The sequence below is a fragment of the Rissa tridactyla genome, chromosome 1 (assembly GCF_028500815.1).
Source record: "Rissa tridactyla isolate bRisTri1 chromosome 1, bRisTri1.patW.cur.20221130, whole genome shotgun sequence".
NCBI classification, from domain to species: domain Eukaryota; kingdom Metazoa; phylum Chordata; class Aves; order Charadriiformes; family Laridae; genus Rissa; species Rissa tridactyla.
The window spans coordinates 59,283,143-59,310,994 of record NC_071466.1 but is presented as its reverse complement, the minus strand read 5'-3'; the positions used below and the strand labels follow the sequence as shown (position 1 = coordinate 59,310,994).

General features: G+C 41.9%; 1 long non-coding RNA gene across 1 annotated transcript; it reads left to right on the top strand.

The window, feature by feature from the left end:
- Positions 1-90: 90 nt before the first annotated feature.
- Positions 91-27,852, top strand: LOC128918119 (uncharacterized). Its single transcript, XR_008469444.1, has 3 exons — positions 91-280; positions 16,947-17,037; positions 25,897-27,852. It is a non-coding gene; the product is annotated as an uncharacterized LOC128918119 (long non-coding RNA).

The following is a 27,852-nucleotide window of genomic DNA, read 5'->3' as shown; positions in this document are numbered from 1 at the left end:
TGTACAGTGTAATTTAACAGATTACCATAACATTTTAGAAGGATGACACAACACTTGAAAAATAAATTCTTAAAAGGCTGTGAAATTAATTCAGCCACAGCTAGCCACCATACAAGCAGCTCTAAAACAGTAGCTTCTTGGAGGCAGTGTTTGTGGATGTATTTGTAGAACGGCAAATCTAGAGCAACAAGAGAAACAGCAAGTGGTCCCTGAGCAGTGATGCAGCTGCAGTGGTCACCAGAATCAACGTTGTGTAGCCCCCGTTGAGACTTCTTCTTTGGTGAGTGTCGAAAATTTACTGCTTTTTATGGTATGTCTGCTCTGCAAGATGAACATAGCGCAGAAACATCTGTGCCACCACCGACTGAGCTCCTGCAACCTCATGCCTTGAAAAATCCTCAAAGAATATCACTGATTTAATAAAACGTCATCTTTAAAGCAGTAGGCACTGACAGCACCACACTGAAATAGCTATTCCTACTTCCAGTTCCTGAATATACTATCATTACTGGTGTGGGACCTTCTACACATGGTTTTGCAGACACGTGTGGCCTTCACTCTTTTAAGATGCCAATTTCCAGCTATATTCATGCCTCTCCTCATTTTCTGGTCCTTTTAGCCTCCTCTCTGAGGAAGGACCATGTGTCTCTTCTCTTTGGCGTTACTGTATGCCGTTCGGTGACATAAGATCATCCTGGATATTGAGTATACACCATCGCTTTTGACAATGAGAGTAGTCTGTTTTTTTTCCATTTGGGTGCTTCTCGTGTTGCTTCTCCCCATTACAGCTGTGATAAACACCACACTGAACTTCAGCATTGGAGTTTTTCTGTAGACTTTTCAGAGCCCAAGGAAGAGTGATCAAAGATGCTAAAACATCGTTGACATTCTATGGAAAGAGCAAGAGGAGTTTTACTGAGACTGGCCTGTTGAACCATCACTTGATGCTTCCACTTTAACCAGCCTTTGGCTCAGCACTGAGAAGTAGGACCCAAAAGTATGATTATACAGACGAGAGAATTACACTACAAGGAGGAATTTCTTTTCAGAGTAATTAGTAGGCTCATAGCCTGCCCATCAAGGGCAAATAGAAAGCTTTTTATTAACACAGCCAGCTTGAGAGACATGGAAACTGGTTTTGCTACAGAGCAATGCTATAATAAAGCAGGTTGTTTTAATGATAAGGACAATACTACACAGACATAAAGCAATTTTTCCTTGCTGTCAAATAAGGCAGTAAAAATATTTTTCTTATGCCAAGGGTCAACGCTCATATAATCCTTCATATATCTTTTCACTAAAATTGAAAGGGTATCGAGGAGAATACAGAAATGGGTCCAACTTTGAAGCAGATTCTTGAGCGCTAATACTATTTGTTTTCTTATACCTCTGCCATACAAAATGGTGGGGGTTGGGGGGTTTTGTTGTTTGTTTGTTTGTTTTTCGAAGGCTTTGTTAGTTCACAGAGGAGACTGAGAAAAGACGTCATTAGGTACTTTTTTTTTTTAAAAAAACCAGCACAGTGACAGTGATGTGGGCTGAGTGCTCAGAGAAGTTCAAAGACATGTTTTAAATCTGATGCTAAATTCAGGCCTTGTTCTGGGCTTGCCCTGAGTGCCCTCCTCACTGATCCAAAAAAAAAACCTGAGAACCTCCTTTGGGCTGGAAAAGCAAAAGTGACTGGATGTAAACAGTGTCCCATCCTGCCCTGCTCTGCCTTTTGCTATGCATAGCAGTGTGCCTTATCAACGTGGTCTGTGAGGAGCTACCCAGGCTCAGCAGGACAAGGCCGCCTGGTTGCTTCTTAGATACATGGGCCAAAGGCAATGGTGCCTCCTCAGTAAGACCTGGCTCTTTTAAGCTGGTGTCATGCTAGAAAGAGAAACTGCAATACAAACTCCTAAGTCATTTTCCCTTCTCATTCTTAGAGGATGGTATACAAAGGTCCCATCCAGTACACATTCACTCATGAGTGTCATGCTCAGGGGACACTGAAAGCCACTTACTTCAGTGGGAAGTGCCTGTAGGCACCACTTGAACTGTAGGGTACATTTTTAGGGCTTAAAGAGGACTGAGTGGTTTCTCCGCCTTTATCCTCATTCTTGTCTAGTGCATGACTTTGTGGAATTCATGGTTACAAGCACTTCACCCTGCATTGTTTCTAGGCAGTTAAGTGTGTGAGTGATGAATAAATTAAACAGATACTTAAGTGATAAGAAAGAAGTAAGCAGTCCTGTTTACAACCCTCATTTCTTCTATAAACTGTCAGGAAGTAAGTTAATCAGTCATTTAAGAAGTTCAAGGCAAAGTTGAAAGTTAACCTGTTAATGGCATTTTCCATTATATCAAAACTTCTTTTCTCTGTTACTGAACAGACAAAAGTTGGAAAACATCTGGGAGCTTAAGGAGTGTTTAAATGCAAAGTTGGAAAAGGGGAAACATTGCTACAGGCCTTTGCTGAACCATTTTCCCAAACTCCACAAATACACTAGCTGATCACGTGATGTATTGCTTTTTCTGTTTAATTGAATGTGGTGTCAGTAACATGTCATATATCTATTACTACTGATACTGCCTTTTTAAATTGGTCCACTGCCAGTTTTTAAACACGGCTGACACCTTTGCAGCAGGGCAAGAATGTTTATACAGGTAAGTTGTAGCCTCCAGTTTGTGATTTCTACTTCAGCCTGTGTTAATTGTCATAACCTACTAGCTGGAGGAGTTCTCGAGGCTGGTACCTTGGCTGACACAGATCTGACTGCTGCCAATGTTTCCCTCATGGAGACATACACACTTAGCTAAACTGAATTACTTGGGGGAAAGCTATGGTAAAATAATAAAAAAATAACTAAGTGCAAATCAATACAGATATTACCTGGATGAGCTAAATGAGACCTCTGCAAAGGAGGTAGCTAAGATAACATAGAGACAACGTGGCAGATAAATAACTAGTAATGCCAAAGATAACCCTCCGCAGAGTGGGTGGAGAATGCAAATTGATCCTGAGGACTGTGGAGGAAGTTATGAGAGGCCTAAACAACCATGGAAAAGTTGGACGAGCAGTAGAACTAGAAGTTACAGAGACTGAATAAGTGACTCAAGACTTCTGGAGAAGCTGAAGAAGCAATAACATTGTGTAAAGTGGTGAAGAAATCAAAAAGCCTGGAGACATCGCTACTCAACACAGGCAAGGGCTAAGCTGTATGGCAATACAGCTGGGCCAATAACACAAGCACAAAACCTGTTCCTGAGAACTGGCAGAGAAGTATGAGATGGTGTTGAAAGCAGGAAGGGTGCATTCCAGTTCAGTGCCAAATCCTGCTGTCTCTTCCAGGTGCAAGTGCCCTAGAAACTCTGGGTAAGCAGGGTAGCAGGCAAAGGCTGAAGGGGCACCACCTGGAGAGGAATTTCAAGGAGCAATGAAATCACTGGAAATGGGAAAGTAGAGGGAAAAGACAATTTCAGAGTTTGCTACAGCAAAAGGACAACATCAGGTTATAGCGGTATGATGCAGTTGTGGTTTGAGATGTTTGCTGCTCGCCTTGTTACTCACAAAGTGCTGGGTGACATACACAGTTAGAGACGGGAATCTCAGAGCCTTGTGCTCATTCCAGATTTGGTGCTTTTTACTGAGCACTGCAGTCACAATACAATAATATGATTATAATAAATACAGTAATATGATTATAATATTAGTGTTACATGCTATAGTATAATCCTATTATTAATAGTACGGTTGTTATACTGCTGTAGAACAGAAAGAGAAACTTCATATACTCATCACGGAATATACAGATAGAGCAGGTAACCCAGTTCAGGATTTACACTAACTTCATACAAGCTAGCTATATGTGTCTTTAAGAATATACATAAATATTTATATATGTATGTATTTAATATCTATACAGATGCACGCTATGCTTTGTTACATTTTAAGGCATTTTATGTTAGTTGTTTAATGGGCAAACTATTTAACTCATGTACATTATTTACATGAGCACTTTCTGAGTAATTGCCTAAGAATGGGTGGGTTCTCGAACAAGTGGTTCAAAACAGTGTTTGGTGGGAGAATAAAAATACACAGGATTAACCTTGTTTTTTTCATGACGTTCCTTAACTGAACATAAAGGATAAGAGATGGATTTGAAAATGTTACTTTTGGATGATCTAGCATTAGACTTCTTAGTTTACGCTGTTGACACTGGATACTAGCAAACACACTTGGATTAAAGACATTTGCTGTCGTTAAGCGTATTGTTATTGTTGGCACGCTCTGCCTAGACTTGCAGTAAGTGGCAGAGGGCCAAAATGGTTGCATCCACATAAAACTACATAAAGCAAAACACGAAAATGCAGTTAAGTTGAAATGGTAGGACAAGTCACGTGCTTGATCAGTGCTGAAAGCCAGGGTGAATTTCAAGATCACCGTGCTTTGCTGAGAACTTTGGAATGGACATTGATGAAGTGATGGGCTCAGTGAAGACATCATGTTTTTTATAGAGCAAACTCATCAAACCCAGCCACTGTTCGAATTAGCCTGTACTACAGTATACTTATAGCATTACTGGAAGCAGTAGTATTAGACAAGAACGAGCACCAGGGTGCTGCGGACAGAAGAGTTCAATGCTTTGAAAGATGGCAGATGCAAAGTGAAATGATTGCAACACAGATGAAGAAGGAAGAAGGCTGGGAAGGAGGGAAAGAGGGTAGTAACGGAAATATTGTGATGTAGGTGCTACAGATAACCATAAACACTGAAGAAAAACATCACAAAGCTGAAGAAAAGCATTAGTCTGACATCCAAGGGAATTCAACCTCAAAAAACCCCACATACGGGCCCTGAGCGCATCTTCGCCTCCTGGAGATTTGGCTGCCGGGGCTTGGGGCCAGCTTACAAACTGCAGCCGAGGGCAGCCCCCTTCCCGCTGGAGATGTGGGGAGAGGCTCCCAGCCAGCATGGTGCTGTGGGGAAGCCATGGCAGGTGTCCCTCTCTGCCCTGTTGGATCTACTTTTAAGCTGAGGCTCCAGAGCTTTGCCCTTGCCGGAGCTACAGCGCCTGCTGCCTGGCAGCCCAGCTTGCCCTGGGCCATGGGCTGCTGATCCGGAGCCGGACCCTGTCCCTGACCTGCCAACTTTACTTCCTAGCTTGACCTTGGACCTGCCTCATCGCCATGGACCTGCCGGGTGATCACTGGGCTATGTCTGACCCTGGTCACTGTCACCATGGACTGCCACTCCCTGGCTGGGACGGTGAGGCCGGGCCCTGCCCTGCCATGGGGACTCCCCACCGCCCCAGGGCCAGCTCGGGCCACCCTGATCCCTGCGCCGAGCGCCATGGGGCCCAGCCCCTGCTGCTCCTCCCTGGGTGAGAGCTGCAGCCCTGCCCCGAGGCTCCCCACAGCACCCACTCTCAACAGCCCCGAGCCCTCTGCAACACCCAGCTCAGCCCTGGGTCCCGACCTCCTCAGCGGCACCCGAACCCCTCTGCCCAGCCCTGAAGCCCCTCGGGGGTATCCCCAACTGTCCCCATGCCCCCATAGCTCTTCAGGGGTGGCCTGACTCCCAACCAGGCCTGTGACCCATCAGACATCGCCCAGGCCACCCCTATGGCCATGGCGCCTCACGCCCAGCACCTCTGACCACAGGGCTGTGCGAGGTGTGAAGAAACCCCTTGTTGAGGGTGGGGGGCCATGGCCATGGCCCACCCCATCCCATGGGAGCTGCTCTGAAGCCATGACTTTGGTGCTGGATCCCCCGCAGAGCCACAGACCCAGCTGTGGTGCCATGGGCCATGGGCCCCGCTGATCCTGACTCACCCGTGGGCCAACGTCTGGGCCTGGCCTCAGCCCGTCCCCAGGGAGATGCCTGATGGCCATGGCTGGGGCTGCCCCAGTACCCCCCGGCTGCCCTGCTCCTGGCTGGGGGTTGGGATGGGCCATGGCTGCCAGGTCTTGCCCCAGTGCGCCCCCCAAGGAGCCATGCCCTGAGAAGCCATTATCCAAACATCTGCGCATTAACGGCAGAAACCATGGCAGAACTGAGGAATCAGAAATCCTGTCTATGCATAGTTCACGTTATCTGATTGTGCTAGTAGTTTTGAATGAGTATATTTAAAAGTACATGCAAATAAACCTTCCTGAGTACTGTGCCGTGTTACTGAGTACGGACACTGAGGGGAAAAAGCTTAGCAGGAAGAATATACCTGAAATAATATTGTAAATTTTGAAGGTAAGGCCCAACTGTGCCAAAGTAATCAAAATTACATAAAATATCTTAACAGAAAGTAACAATGTTATGAAAATTAATAATGAAAATGAGCTACCGAATGACTTTCCTTCTGAATTACTATCTTTTGCAGATCAGAAGAGGTTTTCATGCCTTCACCTGATAATACAGCTCTTTAAAATTGCAAAACATAATCAGATCAGCAAAACTCTCTCCACATCTCTCTAGCCTATCTCATAAGGAGCATGGCAAACACATCTCTCTGCCTCTGGTACCAGCCCTCAGGGATGCTAGCACTTCTCACGGGACTTAGGCAAGAAGGAAAAAAGTGTTGTTGCCTTCCTTCACTGATTCATCTCCCCACCTCCTTCAAGAGGGTGCCTCCAGCCAGCCCACTCCCCATTCTGGTGTGGTGGGGAAGCAACCCCTCCTCTGAATTACTGCATTTGTTGGACATCTGCCAGCGTGCAGCTCTAATGGCTTTTGCTCTGCTCCAAATCATTCTTTCCTCAAATGCAGTAGAAACATATCTGCTCACAATCACAGATGTCTAATTCTTTTGTCTTAAATAACTGAGATACTGAATGTGATATGCAAGTTCCTTTGAGCAATGCCAACCTCTCCTGCTCACATAAGCCCTGTGGTACCACCTTGTCTACCAACAAAGGCTAGGTGATTTCCCCTAAAGCTGATGCACAAAACACAGAACAATGCCTACATATCCAGGCATTAATTCCTGTGACCGGCTCATACGATCCTGAAAGCAGAATTTGGTAGAATTTAGCACGTTTACGTCACTGAGAAATCATATTCAATAGGATCATTAACATATTTGTTGTCACTGCAGACATTCCAAATCCATGACATGCCAGACACATCTCTTCATCGCTCTAACCAAGGTCTAATACCAGGATTTGGGTGGGTTCTTCTTGCAAAACAGCCCAATATTGCTTCTGGGAGCAGCTGAAAGCTCTCCATTCTTGCTCCAGATATGTTTGCCTCAGGCCATTTCCTCTAGAGGAAAGGGTTCTTGGGGTTATATATTCTAATTTTCCTTCTTGAATCTCAGCAGTACTGCTTACCCTGCCGGAAAGCCCAAATCTAGCGTTTCACACAGCACATACAAATTAGCTTTCAGGTCTGGCTGGTCTCCAGTCCTCCCTTCAAAGGGAAGCCTATTGCAATGCCGAATAATTCTACCAGTTCTCAGGTAGCAATGCATTAGAGCAATCCATGACTGAGGGAAGCCAACACTGTCCAGAGCCCAGGTTTGTAAAACTGAAGAAAGCCGGTATTGTTCAGATAGCCTTTCTGAATGTCTCAGCCCACTGAGACAACACCATCAAGCTTGCCAGGAGCCGTGAGGTGACTACATAGATCTTTCTCACACCTCCAAAGGGACCAGGTGGAGAGCATATGTGAGGAGCTAGAGGTGTGGCATGGCTCTTTGTTAGCGTGTCCCTAGCTTTCTGCCCAACTGGAGTTAGGCCCAGGAGCTACAGCTCTTTTCTTAAATACAGCCTTGCTGCTAATTAAAAGCATACCCAGGCAGTCCATTACCTGTGACTCATACACCCGACTGAGAACTGCTAACCACATTAACGCCTTCCAAAATTGTCAGGAGCTGGAAAAGCATGATCACAGCCCCGCAAGGGTCAAACCCAGCTTCACCTGTCCTGTAAAAACCAGCAGTACCGAGGGTAGCCAGGAAGCTGTTCAGTGGGACCTTGCCCCTATCTATCTCTCTGTTCTTAGTAAGGCAAGTGCTGAACAGGAGGGGAATTGCAATGCTGCATCTTGCTCATCACTCACTAACTGCCTCATACGGATTACTGGCTCTTGATATTGCAGTACCTGAAGGCAAGAAGGAACCCTTAAAATCTTTCCATCTTTCTCTGTGTCATAACATGGCTTAGATTTCAACAATTTCCCCTTTTCACTGAGGCTAGTCTGACTAAAGGCTATCTTTGGGAAAGGCATTTGCTTCTGATTTAATGGATGAAGACGTAGATAGGAATGTGTTACTGAGCAGTTTGCTCCAAGGGCAGTTTGTTCAATACCTTAAATGCTTCATCATGCAGTGTCTCTTCTTTTGCTTTATTAAACAGCCTTTTAATATTGACTACTCTGGAAATGGACCAGGTTAGACCAGATGATCTTTTGAGGTCCCTTCCCACCTGGGATGTTCTATGAAATAGTGCTATACTGGAGTCAGTGTATAATTGACCCTCAATTATGGTTTTCATAAACTAAACACATGAAGCTCTTTCAGTCTCTTGCATTAAGTATTTTCTTGAACTTTCTGGGGCTTTTTTTCTGCATCTTTTCATTTTTTTCAACATTCTTGTCAAATTATGTGCACCGAAACAGAAAGTTATAGTCTGGTATCGCCTGTTCCAGTGCCAACTCTATTTTTTATCCAGAATAATCTAATCGACTTTATTTTCCATGGTACTGCATTGGAAACTCAAGTTTAGTTATGACTCTTGAGCACTTCCTAAAAGCATTATTTTCCAGCACTGAAAATGGAGTAATCTCCATCTGCTATTTTACAAATTAGTCTGTTAAAAGAAAATAATATTTAATGCCACCTATGTCAAAGAAAGGCTTCCTCATTTACTGCCATAAGTGAAAGACAGTAATAAAATAAAATGCCTTCTCCCACCTGATCCTTGGCCCTGGGCTGAGGGTATTCTCCTTTTCCTCTCCCTCTCCACACGTCCTGAAAGATAAGCTGGTTGCAGGGCTGGAAACAGAGCAAGAGGAGAAGAGAGGGAAGGGAAGAGAAAAGGAGAGGAGGATAGTGTAAGGGATGGGAGGACTCTGCAATCAGTCACATTCACTGGCTAGTGATGATCCACTCCTGAATACGGATGTGCATTGGTAGGCTCAGTGGGACAATATCTAGGGCTGAAGCCCATGCTTAACACATAGTGGGAATAACAGCTTCTCTGTTATGTTCCCAAAACCTATTGCCTGAATTTATTGTTCCTGGACATCCTGAACCAAACCTTGATCCTTGCCCTGGGTGACTGAGCTGATCGGTGCTACAGTTTTGAGTCTGATGGAGCAGTATCATGAGAAAGAGCTTTGAAAACATTCATATTGTCTCAGACAACATCACTTCCTTGTCTCAACATCTTTCATCTTGCATGCATCAATTGTCTTTTTGTCTTTCTTTAATACTGAGTTCTTTACTCACAGACAAAAGATAATTCAATCTGGAATGTTTTTCGTTTTTGAGGAAAGACTCTAAAAGAGGCTTTAAAAGAGACTGTGTGCAGATGTAAGCTAAAATAAGACTGTTGACACGACTTTAGTGAGCACAGAACAAAAAATACTTTTGTATTTGGGCTGGCAACTACAATCTTTCTGAAAGTTCTGTATCTCCTTGGCACTGCCAAACTTGTTAGCTATCATTTGCTTTTCAGAACTGGCCAAATTCCAAAAAGAAAATGGTTCTCAGAGATTCAGAAGGGACTAAGTGGAAACACCTTCTGCAGCAGGTATTTTACAGCTCTCTGAATGATGCCATGCCAAAGCTTCTGTCATGTTACCCATGCATTCCAAATGTTCCAGTGTTTCTCCCTGTGCCTTTCAACACATTTGCAGTGGGCTCAGAAAGTGGAGTACTTTGGTTTAGACAACTGTAATCAGATGTCAGTACAATCTCTTGTTTCCTATCAATAGCATGTACAGTTTGGCAGTGGTGAAAAGCATGCTCTTTGCAAAGAAATACTGTTTGATTTACCATTCTCTCCTGGGATTCATTATTGTTCCAATGCGATACAATTCATCATGCTAATTCTTACAGGAAAATGCATTTCTTGAGAGGTATATATAATACCCATTGTCTGACTCTTGGTTGATGATTTATAATCTTCTTAAATCACTGGTCTATTTGGGATTTAGTGCAAGCAAGAGCTGTATTTTTACTGAGAAGGGCAATCGTGAGAGAAGAATAACTTCTGAATTGCCACATCCTCAGCTCTGGAAACTTACAAAATCTCATTCAGAGAAGAGAGACAAAACACATTTTAAAGTGTAGAATTCTTTGTCTACCCACTACACTTACCTGCATTACACACATATTTCACAGATCTCCACCCAAAGTCCAGCTCCAAGAGCAAAGCCTCATTTGGACATAGCTACGCTGAGGTCAGTGGAACTTGGTGTTAATACCTTCCACAAAGCTGATGTTACTCACCTGTTTTATTTTCCCTTCTTATTTTCTACCCACTTCAGGTGATTGAATACTAACGCTACTTCTTGAACACAGGTAAACAGATAATGTTTTGAAAGTTGTGCTTACAAAATATATTTTTTATCCTCTTTAAATGAAAGCATGGAGTTTGCATCTTTGCCATTGAGTACTTTCCTCTGATAAAACTAAGATAAGGATGTGACTACACATACAAACAATGAAACAGAAATTAAGAGTGAAATATTCATTTGAGGGGATATGTACTGCTCCAGAAAAAGAAAACATGAGGGCAGTCCATATCACTAATACAGTGTGTATATCACTAATGTGATAATATTGCAAAAAATAAGGAAAATGTGTCTAGAAAAGAAACTATCTAGGTCAAAGTGCCTTAAAAGATGACCTACTTGGGTGACGCTGGCAAAGGCCATCTAACTCAATTTTGCAGAGGAACACATATCTTGGTAATTGTATCTAAACTGTAAATAGCTCTGATAATTTGGAATCACTGTGGTGGAATGTAATTTTTTGGAATTCAAAAAGGATATGATGCTTTGGCAACAAATTCCTTTGTGGTTTCTGTCTGTTCTTGATTAGCCTCTTTTGCTTCCTATCTCTGTTCTTTGTTGATCCTGTTGTGCCAGCACTCCCTGTTTCTTGCCAGTCCTTTACTACATGTCTACTCTGTAACGTAAAACCTTGGCAGACACAGACGGATGTCATCTCAAAACGTTAGCTACCTGAGCTGCTTTGCTCCTCCTTGTGCTCACAAACTTTCTAGATATATATTGAAAATGTGCATTTCCTGTTTCCTTAGTAGCAGCAGAGCATATTATTTCTGACTGTGAAGGATGACAGGTTCTTCTCCGAATAGTAATTTAAACATCAGGAACTGATGTAATTTTAAACTTGTTTTTGAAATGTGTGCTTTACGGAAGATCTGGTTCTGGGGTAAAACTTTAATTGAAGTGGTCACAAGGTGATTCAATTTAAGATAAAGGGAGAAATTAAGGTAGTTTTGCAACTAATCTCCTTGATTTTGAAAGCAGAAATGGTGATGAATTCATAGGACTTATTGGTAAAATCATCTGCATTAAGTTTAGGGACTTGAATGTAGAAGTCGTCTGTAATCTGCAGCTACACAAAAGGGAAAAAACAGCTTCAAACCTACTGGATGAATAGGAAACAGTGAGTAACAGAGGCCATTTTAGCCTGTTAAACTACTTATCTGTAGTTCAGAATGCAATGGGATAACGTTAGGAATGCCAAAAATCAAACCAACTCAAAGCTCACAGAGAACTTCAAAATAAACGACAAAAGGTCTTGATATGTACAGATGTACAAAGTAAGAGAGAACAAAGAAAGAAAATGTGGATCAACTGTATGGAAAGTAGGAGGTAAATATTAATGCCATACTGGTATGAACCCAAAATGAAGGGCTGGATCCAGTAAGGGACATGGGTTGTGCTGTAGCCAGCACCCAGCCGGGCGTGCCTGTGCAGGTGCCCGAGCTTGTTATGCATTGATTGCGTTGCGCTATGAATGGGATTTGTAGCACCAGAAGGCTGTAGGGTTAAGGCATAGTAGCCTTAATAGAGAGTACCGAAGGGTGGTCTACAATGCTGCCTGTCTCCTGGATTTAAGCCTCCTCTTAAGGTCTAAAGGAAGTGCCGCCGTGAGGCCTGGATCAGTGCTTAGTACATACATTATACATTGGGATGCAGACGGCTGGCTTGTGCCATCCTTAGCAAAGCTGGGAAAGAGGAATACAGGCAAAAAGGCAGCAATAGGTTCCGAAGAATAATATATTAATTAAAACAGTCAGCAAAGAAGTGGAAGTCCCATTCCTTGACTTGTTTCCTCCTGAAACAATTTTGGTGTGAGGAACCATATAAACACAGGCTGATGTAGAGAGTCAAGGCTTGTGTTATCCTTATCCCTCGAAATCAGTAAAGCGGAAAATCTTACAGCTGGTTTGTTCTCCGCTCATAATTGATATCAGCACTTAGTGGGACACAAACTCCTTCTGCAGCGTGCGAAACTTTTTGCGATTCTTCAGGGCGATATTAAATCAAAAATGACACAACATCTTTATAATTTCCACATGAGTGAGGAAATCAATACCTCCTGCCATACAGTGCAGAAGCAATCTGTGCAGGGTTCACTTTCTGGATGCAGATTTGGGCTCTTTCTCCTGTGGTAATGCTTCAATGCCTCTGTATCCTTCAGCTTCCAAAAGGTGCCTGCAGCGTGACCACGCCGCTGGAACCACTTCTTTCTACCAAGGTCTTGAGGGAGTCATTGTCACTAGGCCAGTTTTACAAATTAAAAATTCCTGCATCTCTAATGACTGGATCATCTGCAAAATCTTTTAATCTAATTTCCAAATGTTTCAAAGTAACAGAAGTCCCATTCTTTGCTGCAAAAAAGGAACAGCAGGTCTACTAGTTCCCCTGTTTCTTGAATAGTTTGAATAGGAGCAGAGCTTTACCCTTCCTCAGGAGACAGTCTTAAATCTTTTGATTACCTCAGGGTTCAGATGGAGCACGCCTAACACATTTGCTATGACATTTAACCTGACCTGTATTTGGAAACTCAGGCTTGGGGTTCAGGCAGACAATGTCTACTTTGAAGTCTCTATCTCATGCTTTCCATGCAGTTTCAAATGGACGGAGTGCTTTAAATTGATGGGCAGTAGTACTACTATCTATCTAAAATGCAAACAAAACAATGCCTTTAAAAAGCCCAGTTCTTCTTTAAAACTCTGTTAGAGTGATTTTGTTGAAAAATCCCTAATGGACTCAATTCAGGCGTGCTACAAATGTGCCACAGATTAGGCCTGTGGAGGATAACGTAATAGTACTTAAGAAGTTTATTGCATTTCACAAAGTGTCCTGTAGTCACTCACAAGGATATGTACTAAGATCCTAATCCCACAAGAGCAAATTGATGATTTTTTTTTGCGATTGCTTTGCAGTGAAATCAAGCGTATTGCCTTAATGTGCAAGTATCATCGATCATCATTGCTCATGTTTGCAAAGCCCACAGACTTAGTAATGCAGATACTTACATTACATCATCCAAATTAATGGAGGGCCCCGGCACCTACATGTCCCTGCCAGTCTCAAACCCAGGGGCCGCTGTCCTATTTGAGTGCTCCTGGGAATGCCTTCAAGGCCAAGGTCCTCTACAACCAAATGCAACAGGAAGAGTTAAGCTTATTATGAGCATATTAATGTCACAAGCAATGGCAGATAAGACAGAAACCAAAATGATCCAGTTCGTGAAGCAGAGCTGAGTGGTGACCTCACCCTGCTCACTAGCTAGTTGGGGTGCGTTAGCCACTGCCGTTAGGCTGATGTCACTTTTAATGCAACAACTACATTACATTCTCAGGCCTTGTTTCCCTGGACATGGTCCCCCTTCCCTGATTTCTTCAGCCAGTAGCAAATGGCTCGGCATAGGCACCACAGTAGGCACCAGAACTCTCCAAAGCTGGTACACAGAAACACATGAGAGAGAAAAGTCAAACACTTCCTGTACGTCATGGTCTTTGCTGTCTCTTCCCATCCACCTCTAACCAGCCTGCATCTCAGAGACCTCAAAATGTGGCTCTGCCCTTCTCTTCTCCAAAAACTGCAGCCGTAACACACTTCTGAGAGACAAGATGGCACAAGATGACCCACTCACTCGCTGTCTTACTCCTACCTAGTTTCTGGCTAGACTGGAGGCACAAGAAGGAAACACCATTCAGTGTACTCTGTGCCACCTAGATAGCCTAAAATCGTGTCCCTGGCACCGGTTAGTTTACTCGTACACAAGTGGTGTTGCTCTGCCAAAGGCATCCCCGGCAGAACGGCATTAGCAAACAAGGCCTTCAGTGTTGGCTGGACGTCCTGCCACTCCTCTGCAGAGATGCAGCCGCCCCCACAGTTTAGTCCACTTGCTCTGGGGGAGGGAAAAATAGTTTCCAGGACTCTTAGAAATGTATGCAGCCTGCCAGAGCTGGCCATGTGGAAAGGCACACAGAAAACAAACTTTGCTCCCCCATGTCTGAGAAAAAAATCTTCATGGGTTTGTCCTGGAAGAATACCAGAGCTTGGGTTTGGCAGAGGGCTGTGCCTGCAACCGACTGCGAGCTCCTTCTTCAACGAGGGTGAAAAACAGGAATGGGCCTTGAGGCACTGCAGGGAGCTTAGATATCTTGTTTTATCCTTGGAGCTTTCTCATTATTTGTGTGTTGCTCTAACCACATTAGCTGGCTGAGTTGCTGGGGCTGAGTTGGCTGGCACTAAAAGCTATAAGCAAAAAGCACATTTAATTCAGGAGTCTCCTGTGAAAGATATAGCCAGGAAAGTATCATCTGATGTTGCAGAATCTTTCAGACTCCTAGTGGTCAAGGCCCAATATCCAATGCCAAATTTATGAGTTTTCTATGGTGGTCTGAGAGCAACAGTCACCATGTTACACGTCCTTGGGTGCTGGCTGCAAGGGTCTATATTTGCCCATGGCTGTTGTGCGCAGAATGAAAATGATCTATCCTGGATTATCAACGATGGTAACTGTCTTTTGTTGGGTTGCAAACACATCTTTTTGCAGATCGGTCTTACTGCCTGAAGTACTCCTGTCTCCTGGCTTCACCTATGTCCCCCAAAAGGATGCGCCTTCTGTCCTGCTGTAGTCTGAACTCTTCTGAATCTGCAGCACCCAAAAAGAGGGGTGCATCTAGGCGTCCTGCCAAAAGCCAGGGATGGAGGGAAGCACATGGCTCACTGTGGGATAGGGTGGGGAAGCAGAAAGGTCCTGCCCCACACCAGCATTTGGGCAGGCTGGGCCAGCGGGAGTGGTTCAGGTCAGAGACTCCAGCAGGGCTAGCAGGTATACCCCAGAAAAGCCCTTGTGGGACAATATGGAAAGCTGTTAGCCTGGAGGGCTGGTTCTTGATTTTACCTCCTGTTTTGCTGTTAGACCCTGATGGATAAAGGCACGAGGCAGCTGTTGTGACATGGTCAGCGGGTGTACATGGAGCACAGGGGGAGTGTGTGGCACAGGCACCATGTGGGAGAGGTGGGGAGTGTGGTACAGGTATGATGCTGCAGCTTTGGGCCCCATCACTGTGAGAGCTCTGCAGCATACGCAGTGCTCTCCTAGGGAAAGCTGCCTCATGGAGTAGTGCTTCCTTTTTTAAAATGGTTGTTGGAGATGTCATTGGTGCTGCTCACCTTTCACACTATGGTTAAAGCACTTGTACACAAAGTGTGCATTTAATATTCAAGATGGCATAGCTAGTGAGAAACTGTTCTTTTAAAGCCCATCCCGATGGATGTTGTGGTCCCATTAAAATCGTATATTTGGTAATAAAGTTCTACATGAGGGCATGGCAGGGATAAGTGGCTTCTTATTTCTTTGTAATTTTCAAAAAAATACATTCACATTTAAATTACTTATTTTTAAATTTTTTTTTGTCTGCTGTGATCTTTCACATGTCATCTCTGTTTCTGGGCAGGCAAGGAGACCAACTGGATGGAGACGGTTGTGTGTAGCTGTTTAGGGAAGTGGCTGTGTCTATGTCTGTGTAAGAATATGCGGAGTGCATGCTTCTAATCTTGATTGCATCCTCTGACTAATATAGAAAAGCATCTATGTAATCATAATCTATAATCTAAAGCATCTATGTAATCATTAATGGGCACAAACTTGAACATAGGAAGTTCCACCTAAACATGAGGAGGAACTTCTTTCCTTTGAGGGCAGCAGAGCACTGGAACAGGCTGCCCTGAGAGGTGGTGGAGTCTCCGTCTCTGGAGACATTCAAAACCTGCCTGGATGTGTTCCTGTGTAACCTGCTCTAGGTGACCCTGGTCTGGCAGGGGGGTTGGACTAGATGATCTCCGGAGGTCCCTCCCAACCCTATGATTCTATGATTCTATGATTCTATAAAAATCTGCTTATAGTAAAAATGAAAAGGTTAATTATTCCAGTGCCTGGGCAGATGTTATTGATAATGCCTTTTATGTGAAAGAAGATAAACAAAGCAGACATCTGACTTTCAAAAAGACAAAAGAAAGGAGAAAACCCAATACTGTGCCAAATTTTAAAAAGAGAAACCCTTAAGGGAAAGAAAAATTGAAAGTTTGACAGTGCACAGTAAAAAAGCAAGTATTGAAAACTATGAAAAAAATCTTGTCACTACCACATCCATTAGAAAAATTCTATTCTGAGTACCCTTTGTAAAATATCAAAGCTTTATATCCCAGCAACAAATAAGAAACATAAATGAAATAAGGAAGGTTGAATTACATTATATAGTGCTTCACTTAAGTCTTCAGTTACTTGTGTCCTCAGCCTATAAATGCACTGATTCTACAAGATAAAAATGCTCTTTTATGGGATCAGAAGAGTAGAAACCTTTAAACCAGACACCACCTAAATCCAGTAACAAATATAACATTCTTGGTTTGAAAATTCATCATCCTGTTTGACATTTTACCTTCTGTTTTCTCCATGGTTTCTCAGAGTCTGCCTGTTTTCCTTGTGGTCAGCAGTTCACAGAAGGTTTCATGGAAGAAGAGGCGTGAGACTGGCAAGAGCTAAAGGTCCCAGCAGGGTAAGTCACTGATATCTGCCATGTGCCATCCGATTTAAATTCAGAAAAAAAACATGTGGCCCATGTACCACAAGTTACAGAAACACTGGTTTGGAGTCAGTTTAAAAAGAACGCATGCACCTGTAGCCCTAGAGGAGCCGAGAAACGATGCCTGCTAGTCACAGAAAGGCGATGCTGATAAAAAGCCAATTAGTGATAAATTTAAATATGGGCCCAGAGAAATGAAATGTGGTGAGAGATCGCTTCAGGTCTAATAAAATCTAAATTAAAAGTTTCGGGTCTAACAAATTCTAAACTTAATTTTTTTAGTGGTGATAGGTAGAGGAGCGCTGTCTATATTGCCGAGTCAGCATGAAAGGAAAGACAGGGAAGGGGATATGCAGGAATTAAGATATGCCAAATAGAAAAATAAAATAAAATAAAATAAAATAAAATAAAATAAAATAAAATAAAAAGAATTTCCTGAAGGTTCCTCGGATCATAGTTTTCTTGAAATACTTTGCAAAATGTTCAGTAATCTTTTATGGAAAAAAAAAGTAATTCTCACAAGACAATTTTTTGTGGATTCACTGAATTGTGTCAAAAAAATCCAAACTTTGTGTAGCAGCAAAAGCAAAGAAAAATATTAAATTAAAAAATATTTTAAATAAAATGTTTTGATTCGTCTATTTGAAATTACTTGTTCAGTCTGGAATTTCTTTTAAGATTAAAAATGTAATGTCAGCTCAGATTCACAGGCTTAATAAAAAGCTTTCTTCAGCCTGAAATTAAGCTTTTCTGTGAAATTACCATCAAATAATAAAAAAAATTCACACAGGTTCATCCATCCATCTAACCACCAAAAGAGCATTCTTTGTCCACTTCCCTTACTGTTTTGACTCTCTATCTTCTGTCATTTATTATTATTTAATTGTGCTGCCATTCAGCCAAGCCAGGGCTGAACTGTGCTAGTTGCTGCATGATTAGGTAGCCAAACCTTTAAATTAACTGTTTCACTAAAGAAACCTTTTAGATTAAAGACATAAATAAAAAGAGTTTAATCAAATATTTATCACAGTGCAGTCAACCAGAAAAAAAAACAAAACAAAACGGTTGCCATGGCAGCTAAAATTTCCCTATACGAGTGTTGGGAGCTGTGATAGTTGACTGGTCAAGCCACAAACTTGGGAGCCCCTGCTACTACATGTTTCTTCTTTGGCCGGAGAAATGTAGCGTAGGTGTCTCTCTGCTTTCTTCTCTACTTGTTCAGCTGCCACGAAATTTAGGTGTGGGTTTTTTTAGGCTGCAGTCTGCTAAAGACCATGTACTTTCCTGTGCTCTGTATCAGTCTCTCGTTGTCATTCGGACAAATTATGTCCACCCTAAACATGCTTTGCAAATGATGTTTTTTAGCATCATGTCCACTTAGGGAGATAAGAATGTGCCTAGCCTAAGCATTTTGCTTTATAGTTCTCACCTTGAAGTTAAACTCTAAACTTGTTTACTGGCTACTGTAAGGCAGCATTAGCAGAATCTGAAATGCAGGCTTATATCAGTTAAGCATTTATGGAATTAGGCCATATTATATCACCACTGCATTGATGTGTGATTTTTTTTTTCCTTGTGACAAAGACAATGAGAACTATATTTCCATGTTTCTTTTGTAATGTTGTCACACCTTTAGAGAAAAGTATGTTATCTGAAATGTCACCTAGTTCACATAGAAGTGACAACACGTGGCACTTTGTATCTGATCCGGCCTCCCTGCAGCTTAAGTATTTCTGAATAAGTAAGAGCTGCAGGGATGCTTAGTGATGTATTCCATATTTGGACTCACCTGAGCGGTTGTACAAAGAACGGGAACAGGCTTTGGAGCCTACTGGGCACAGTGGGATGCAATTTTTTTTTCATTTCCAAAAGTCCTATTTACACCTATTTACATATTTGGTCCTCTTACTTTGATTTACGTGCAATTATGTCCAACAAACCAGCTGGGTGTACTGAGTCAATCCTGTGGAATAAAAGCTCTGCAGGAGAAAGTGGACGGCAGTTACCCAGTTCACCTACTCACAGATGTTCCAATGCAGAAATTACTAATGCCATGGTTGTCTTATTCTGGGTGGGCCTTCTTCCTTCAAAGAATGACCTTCCTATACGGAAATATCATTCTTACAAAATTACTCAAGGAAAATATCTTTAAAAATTTGGCAGGTTAAATGACTCATTCAAAGGGTCATTATTTAATGTGTAGAACAAAAGCTGGCATGATTACTCTTATTCTTTTTCTGTGATAATGTAGCTCCTGGGAATCCTGCGCCTGAAGCAGAAGCACTATGCCAGTACTGGACAATTAAATGAAAAGGATAGTCAATCCCCAAAGGAGCTCAGCATCAAAGTATGAAGACAGTAATTTATCCAATCTTCTTGAAAACTCTGCATTATAAAGGTTACCTGGTAGGAAAATGACTGTTAGAGTTCACTAAGGTTTTTTACTCTCCATTTTCCTCTGTTCATCAGAAGAGCCAGGAAGGAAGAGCCAACAGCACTGGTGCCATGTTGGAGGGCGCATTCAAAAAGATCCCATCTACATTGTTAGCAGCATGGCAGGTTCGTGGAAAATTAATTCAGTCAGAGCCTCCTGTTGGGAGAGGATAATCCTGGTGCTTCCCACACTTAAGGGGTGGAAAGCTTTTGTGTTTCCTCTTAGTAGCTGCCAGAGAGAGGGGTGGTACTTTTGTGCAACCCTCTGATGGCTGGTCACCTCCTTTGAAGATGATCTGGAGAAGAAAGGAGCACACATGGTGGCACCAACTTTCTGTGTCAAGAGGGATGATGGTACAACAGTTTGCTGCTGTGGAATGTGCTTTGAAGGGTATGAAATGCATTTAGTTACAGAAACAGAACTACAGCTACAAACTACCAATACAGCCTGAAGCTATTCCATGCATAGAGATATCAGCCTATAAATATGAACACAGATTTATCCCACCTATTCCTGCCTGTCTGTGGTCACAACCGAGGGAATTTGTAAAAGAGTTTCCTCTATGTCAGTTTGGTCTTGAATTTCGGTTGTTATCGGGACCTAATGCATACACTTTGCTTGTTGGGCAAGGCAGCTATTCCATACTTCACCATCTGCTGGTCATCTTAGTACCTGACACAACTATCCTCCTTCCCTGTCCCCCTTTCATGGTTAACCTCACCTCTCTTTTATTTTTATCATGCTCGGTCTTCTATCCTTCTACCTCATTTTCCTTACTTCTCTCTCTGGCACCAGTTTGGACCCACATCCTCCCCAAGCCTTGGAGAACACTTGTCCCCAGCCCTTCTTCTGTTCTTGTTCTCTGTGGTTCACCTAGAATTCCTTATACTGCCACAGCTGTCGTTCTTCTGCTGACATTTCTAACTTCATGGTTACTTCTCCTCCTTGTGATGTGCCTGGAACTACCACTCCTCTTCCAAAAACATCCACAGCCTTTTTCTATCTTTCTGGCCCAGGGTATAAAGGTTGAAAGGCCATCAGAATCAATACGCAGGCAGAGGATTTGATCAGAGAAGTAAGAATTATGTGGCAAGGACAAGGACACTAACAAAGAAAAAATTTAAAATGTAATAAACGCAAACAGGGCTGCAGGATTCCCAGGAATGCCCCGCAGCTTATGAGCAAGAGAATAAGGCGCATATGTATGAGTTTACATCTGGCCAGTTCAAGTCATGGCATGGGAGCGCTCCCACATTTCTCAACAATGCTAACCTTTTGCATATTAGCAAACATGCATACCTCCTTATCTCCCATAGAATAGGAGACTGTGACTTAGTTCAGTGTGATGGATATGAAGCCATGGCATTCTTCTCTCTTTTTTACATTTACCCACCTACCTGTTCCCTCTGCACTACACCCACTCCGTGCATTTGGATGTGAAGCCCTCAGCCCATAGGAAATGCCATGAAGTGCAGAATACAAGGTGTACATCCCCAAGGTAACGCAGACTACTATAAACACGTGTCTGTGGTCTGTTCTCTGTTTTGCCTTCCGTAAGTTGTTGTTAAGGGCAAGATTTCAGTTCTTGCCCTCCAAGTGCACTGTTGCTTATTCTCAGAGACCCAAATAAATGCCTAAGGTAAACATCTTCCCATCACAGAGGGAGTAGAACATCCCTCTGTAACAGCAAGCCTTCCTGTGTAGGAGACAGAAATTTCCACCTTGCTTTGTCTGAGGCTGAGAAACACATAGTCATGGCATGGGAGCACTAAGCAAGACCGCACTGCCTTCTGCTCTAACAGCAGTATGTATTGCTTCAACCTTTTTTTTTCTCTAACCTAAACACAGCTGTCGTGATATTAGCCTGAAGCTGAACCAAAACAAAACAGATTGAGAGCAAGAATAAACAACACTTGACATGTGTTAGTCATGGTACTTAACATGTTTTAGAAGATACCCAGGTGCAACAGTGATTAGGATGTTGTAAGAATCTACATACAGAAAAACATTCAGTAAGTAAATATTCTTGGTGCCTGTGAGTCAATATATATACTATATATATTTTTATATATTTTTTTATATATATATATGTATATATTTATATACATATATATATAGAGAGAGTATTTGGGCTTAAATTTGTAATTTTAAAGTAAGTCAAATAAATAAGGACTTTAGCACAAATATAGTACAATAATCATATTACAAATCTTATAATGTAAATTCTGACTCACAAAATGCATACAATTCAGAAAAAGCTTCCTTTATTCTTGGTATCTGGTCCACCCTTGCTTGCAATACCCAAGACCAGTGTCACACAGCCAAGAATGAGTTAAGGAAGAAGAGCCTTTCCCAGTGGTGTGTGGTTAGATGAGGAGGATATGTAGGCCAAGGATTCGTGGACAAAAAAATTGCCTTTTGGGAGCCTTGAGTTGGCAGGTAACCAGCAGTCTGCTGAAAGCTGTCCCCAGAAGTGTCAGAGAAATTTCTGTTTCTTCTCAAACTGTGGGTGCCCCAGAAAAGCTGGACATTCTGTGTGACCAAGCCAAAAAGTCAGGCGGTGGACCTACATGTGCAAGACGCTGGTGAAGCAGCCGAGAGCCAAGGAAGACCAAGTGATAACAGTGTTGACAGACTACATTGGCAAAGGCTGAGACTAACTGTGTTTGCAGTCATTTAACACTGTTTGTGTTCTAATTTCACTGTCTATACTTGATGGTAAGTAAGTGCCTCATATCCAGGTCAGATGTGACATATTTTGAAGATGGCTCTGCTGGCCTTAGCATATTGCTGTTAGGACAGAATTGCCTTTTCCCCTTTCCATCTGCCATTAGCTTTCCAGTAAAGTATTGAGAACCGAGTAAACCATCCTCTCCTTTCTCAGCAGAAAAAATGAATAATAATTGTAAATTTTTAATTTTTTTTTAATATTATCCTGCCCTTAGCATCTTGCTAGAATGGCTGGCCACCTTTTATTATCTAAAGCTAACGGTGTATGAAGACGCAGTTATATTTGACTTTGCATTGTGAGGTTCTTATTAAAGGTAGAAATCAAGTTCTCAGTGTGCAGAGTGAGTGTGTTTCATTTACTATTAAAACTTATGTGAGTGCTTGATTTTGTGACCTCTAAATGTTATTGGACCTAGCTCTGTTCTAGGTTTTTTACAATCTTTATCCAGGATGCTGGATGACACTAGGCTTTTGCTTAGTTCATTGATGGCAGCAAATACTATCAAGGTGTCTCAGAAAAAGTGAAAAAACAGATATATTTTTTAGGTTTGTTGTTATTTGAAGAAAGTGTATAGACTGAAGATCTCTCCTGGCACCATCTGCAGTTTCTATTTTGAGGTTAGAAGTACTGTCTTATAAGAAGAGAAATTATTTTAATTGTGTTCAATTAAACCATAGTCGGTACCCCCAGTAGGGGCAAAAGCCACACTGTGCCACTCAATTTAAGCAAGCTTTTCTTTGATTTTATGTTACAGAAGGTAAAACCTCAGATCCGTGTATGAATTTGCCTGTGTTGTCTGCTGTCCCCTTGCTATTGCCAAAAATAACTTTCCTAACCTTAAGTCTGGCAATGCCAAATGAAATACGATCAGGATCCAGATGATCTTGACAGCGATGTTTCATTCTGAAGAGTGACTTACGTGCCTTTTCTTCTGGACCTTGGTTATTTGTGTTATTACTAGAGGGAAAAGTATTCTTCTGGGAAGAAAGGCAGTTTTGTTTGACTATCTGCAAAACGTCTATTTTTCTGATTTTAGCATGGAAGCACAGTAGCTTCAAGAACAACCAGAAACGTCTGGGCCATAATGGTGGACCTGCTGGTTGATTTGCTGTGGGGCTTGTAAATGCATGAGTGCTCACCACCTGCTTTTTCCTTCCTTCTTTACTCCTTGGGCAAGGAAGAATTTCCATGCTTCCACCTTCAATCTCCTCTCCCTCTTGCCTATTTACGTTGACACCAAAAGAAAGAGATCACACAATGAAACCATGTTCATGTAAATAAATGTGGAAAACGTAAGGGAATGCTGTAATCAAGCTTGGAAAGAAGCACACGTTTTCCTAACTTGAGTGGAAGGATGTTGTTTGCTGTTAGCTTCTTACATATCTTCTTAGTCCCTTTTGAAAAACAGAGTCTTTTTAACAAAGCCACTTGGATGCTGTGTTTCTCAGTGTTGTATGTCCTAACTTTTGCTTAAAAAAATCGAGACAAAACTCCTATGCCCAAGATCCTCATCCGTACAGCAAGAACACAGTATCACTGAAACTAGATTTAGACGAAGTGGAGATCTACTATTCACCCCCAGGCTCTGAGAAGAGGTTTTAAAAAATAATTTTCCCTTTTGTTGTGTGGAAGTCATGGCAACGCCCTGGGAATCTTGCCTAGTCAAATAAGTCCATGGACACTGGCATTCACAGAAAAAACATGTCAGGAGGTCAGCTAATCCACTTCCTACCCTTGGACTAGGTTGCCTATGTTGATCAGACATCACGACAGAGACTAATCTAACCTAATCTGTTTTTTAAATATCAGGGATGGGAAGTCTTTATTCCCCTCAGCCATCAGTTACAGCCTGCACAATACTCACTGAATTTTGTTTTCTGCTTGCTGACTCACCCTTGCCCAGAAACTAGTTCAATTTAATTTTTCTGTTACTGTAATTCACTGTTGCTTGGAGATTATCCTGGGCTGTGCTGGCTAGCATGAAGCTAGAAAAGCAAGAGGTCGGGATAGGAAGAAGGCCAAACAAGTTCAAGACTTTCTGCAATGTATCAGTTGATAGAAAATGTAAAGAAAGACTTTGCTCTTCAGAAGCTGTATTATCAATATTAGAAATGTGGGTTAAAAATGGGAAGACTTGAAATGGTAATGAATAGAAGCAGAAAGTTTAATGTCTATCACCTGGTGAGACTGGAAGAGTGAAATAAGCTCTTAGCTGCTCAGGGATGGATAAGAGAGGGCTAAGTAGCTCAGGACAGCAATATTGTAAATACACACAAATCAGTGTTTTAACTAATAGCACGGGGAGCTGCTGCTGAAGGCCTGCTGTAAACTCATCAAATCATCCCACAGAAGTATTACTATCTAAGTATCTGTGCATATGGAGATGAAATAGTTAGAGGGAACTGAACAGGTCATAGGTGTGTCAATTTTAACTTTAGTACAACATTTTCTGATACATTAGTACTGCATCAAATATTTAATTTAATAGAAAATAACTGGTTTGAATCTTATCTTAGCAGATAATCAATAGAAACTATTTGCTATGGATAAATGATTTTAATATAGCTTTGTGTAAAGCAAGTAAGTGGCCATCCAAACATCAAAAGAACTAAACTCTGACAGTTAACAGAAATACTGTGTGTGCATGTGTGTGCATGACGTTTAGATAGAAAAATGTGAATGGAAATGAAAAGTTCTTTATGAAGAATCATATCGGCCAAGATAACCCTACTGCGGCAGTCAAAGATGGAGAGGACTCCGGCTTAAAACCCAGACTGATTCAGTATTGAAGATGGTAAGGGTGAGATTCAGTTGTTTAAACATAGGTGCCTAGTGTCATTTATAAGGCACCAGAGTCATCAGCATGGGACTGGCAAATATGACAGAATTAATGGAAGCCCTGAAACCTTCTGGAGTGGTCACTTGTGGCTACGTGGAATACCCTACCATGTCTAAAATGGAAGAAGGCACCTATGCTGAGGCACCTGAATTGCGCCATAATTTAAGGAGAATGAATAAGTCAATTAGTATAACTAAGAAACTAAGGCATGTACAAAATTGATACGGGGATGTAGAAGAAGATATAGGGAAAACAGAGATTACTAGTGGGGTAACAGGGAGAAATAGGAGGAGCATCCAAGGAAGACCGTTGGTATTATATACCAGTGACCAGATCGAAATACCAAAATTACGTAAGCTTGGTTCTGCAGCATTGACATTTCTGTTCTGCAGCTGAACAAGAACAGGCTGATGCGTCTGTATTGCAGAAGGATGAGAAACTATTCTCCAGTGGATACGTCAGCGAGATGATGAGTCAGGCCACCGGATAGTGACAAGCTGGGCTCACAGCCAGCGGGAGAGCCCGCTTTCTTGCCTGTGGCATGGCGGGAAACAAGGCTGCCTGTTTGCTTTGTCAGGCAGGCATATGGTCTGCCTTTCTGCCTGGCTTCAATCAAAAACATTAAACTCAAACAATGTACTCTTGTAAAGCCTTTGTGTTCTGCTATCATAGCTTGTCTTTGGGAATCTACTCCCTCTGATTACTTTCGAACAGCTTTCAATCTGATCCTGTCCCTAGTACTGCCTCAGAGATACCATGCAGTGCTCACCAAATATTTTATCCAGATTTTGCAGACACACTCATGCACATGTCTTCTTGGTTTTCTAGGTACCTATCTCGAGGCCCTGGGGTATGATATGGAGAAACTCTTCAGCCCTGAAATCAATGGCCGCTTGCCTGAAAGGGAAAGGTTACAGTGCTACATCCTCTGAAAGATGAAGCTTTAGGTTCCTGCTGCATAATCAGGATCAGTGGTTATATTTCATGTCAAGATCCACATGCTTTTATTCACCATCTGGAAATTAATTTTAACTGCCCCATTATCTTCTAAGTGTTTTGAGAAAAGTCGATGTTTGTGAACTCCTACTCTAGTGCTAAGTGCCATAGAAAATGCACAGGAAGAAACTTGTCAGTCTGACTGTATTCAGAATGAGAAGAGAGTAGAGCAAAGAGGGCTTAAGGCCCCACATCATACAGATACTTAATTAGTGACTATTGTCTTTCTTGTGCACTGAATAAACAGGGAATCTTGTGTGTTTGCATGCTTGTGACATCCTCTGTGATCATCTAATTGATGTCCCTAGCATAATGTAGATGCCTAACGGGTTTAATTCAGATGCCATTGGCTTAATTCGGCCATAACCCTATTTGAGTAGTTGGCTTTGCTAGACTGCTCTCCATATTACAGATTTACTAAGCTGCACTTTGGTTAGTTTATTATATATTGTGCTCTTTCCATGTTGTGAATATACTGTTGCCATAGCAAAATATTCAGGGGGTAAATTGGCAGTTGCTTTTCTTTTCCCCTAAAATAGAAAGAAGATTATTAATTTCATTACAGTGCTATTTTCCCTTCTCCTTCCTCTCCATGTGCAGTCTTAGATTTTCCTGAGCATTTCTGTTGCTAATTGCTTCACAATTCTTTATTACAGCATCAGCTTCTAATGGTTACTTGCACACTTGACAGACAGAGTTACAGGTTACTTTGGCTTTCAGGATATTCTTTTTTTTTGGTTGAATTTTATTTTCCCCTTCCCTTTTAGTTTTCCCTTCTCCAAAACTTCATAGACTACTTTGTTTTGGACTTAGAAGTAAACAACACTAGTATTTATTTTAAAATTAAGTAGTGTCAACATTTGTCACTGATAATGCTGGCAAAGGAAAAATGTACTTCTTAAGGTTTCTTCTTTGTCCCTTTTCCTACCATTACAATAATACTGGGAAAAGTTACTTTAATATTTTACTGTAATACTTTTAAGGATATTCTTAAAATAAATGACTTGTTCATGACCAGTATTCTATTTCCTTGCCCAAACTAAAAAAAATGTTTGGATAATCTTTCATTGCAAGACACCTGGTCTGCTATTTTACTTCACCAAGGTAATGCTTCATGAACGAAGTCAGTTTTCAAGATTTACATCTTCCTTTCTCCCACTGCCTGACCCAAACTTTATTGATATTTTGGGACTTGCATTGGGCTGTCATACCTTTCAATTCTCTTACGAGTATTTAGTTAGACAAATTTGCTTCACAGAAATCTAAACCTGCCAGGTTTTGCTCATGGGCAGAGCTTTTCTTCATACGTTTTGGGAGGTGATTTAAATTAATTATTCATGTTCTGGTATACATAAGCACTATTTTGTTAAAGCCTGTCCTTTCAAACCACTGCACCATTTCTGTAAATTTATTTCCTTGTTTTAATCTGGAAGGATCTATAGACAGTTGTTGACAAGTGTGTTACTTTTTGCTTGCAAAATTCTGCGGCACATTGTTGACGCTCGAGCAGCACATGCTGGTGCCGTCCCCGTCAGTGTTCACTGACAGCAAGCTTAAGCTTGATTTGTTTGACTTACGGTTATTATGACATTCTTGCAAGCATGAACTGATGCTGTTTCTTCAACACCACAGTGAAGCCCGGAACTGACCCCTCTTTTATCTCAATAACGTGTCAACTCTGATGCCTATAATGAAAGTCAGATGCCAGCCCTGTTAATTGTTTCACTGGCAATGCACTGTAGTGGGAAGAGATAGGGCTGGTCACTACTGGTGGCATGAGGTGAATAA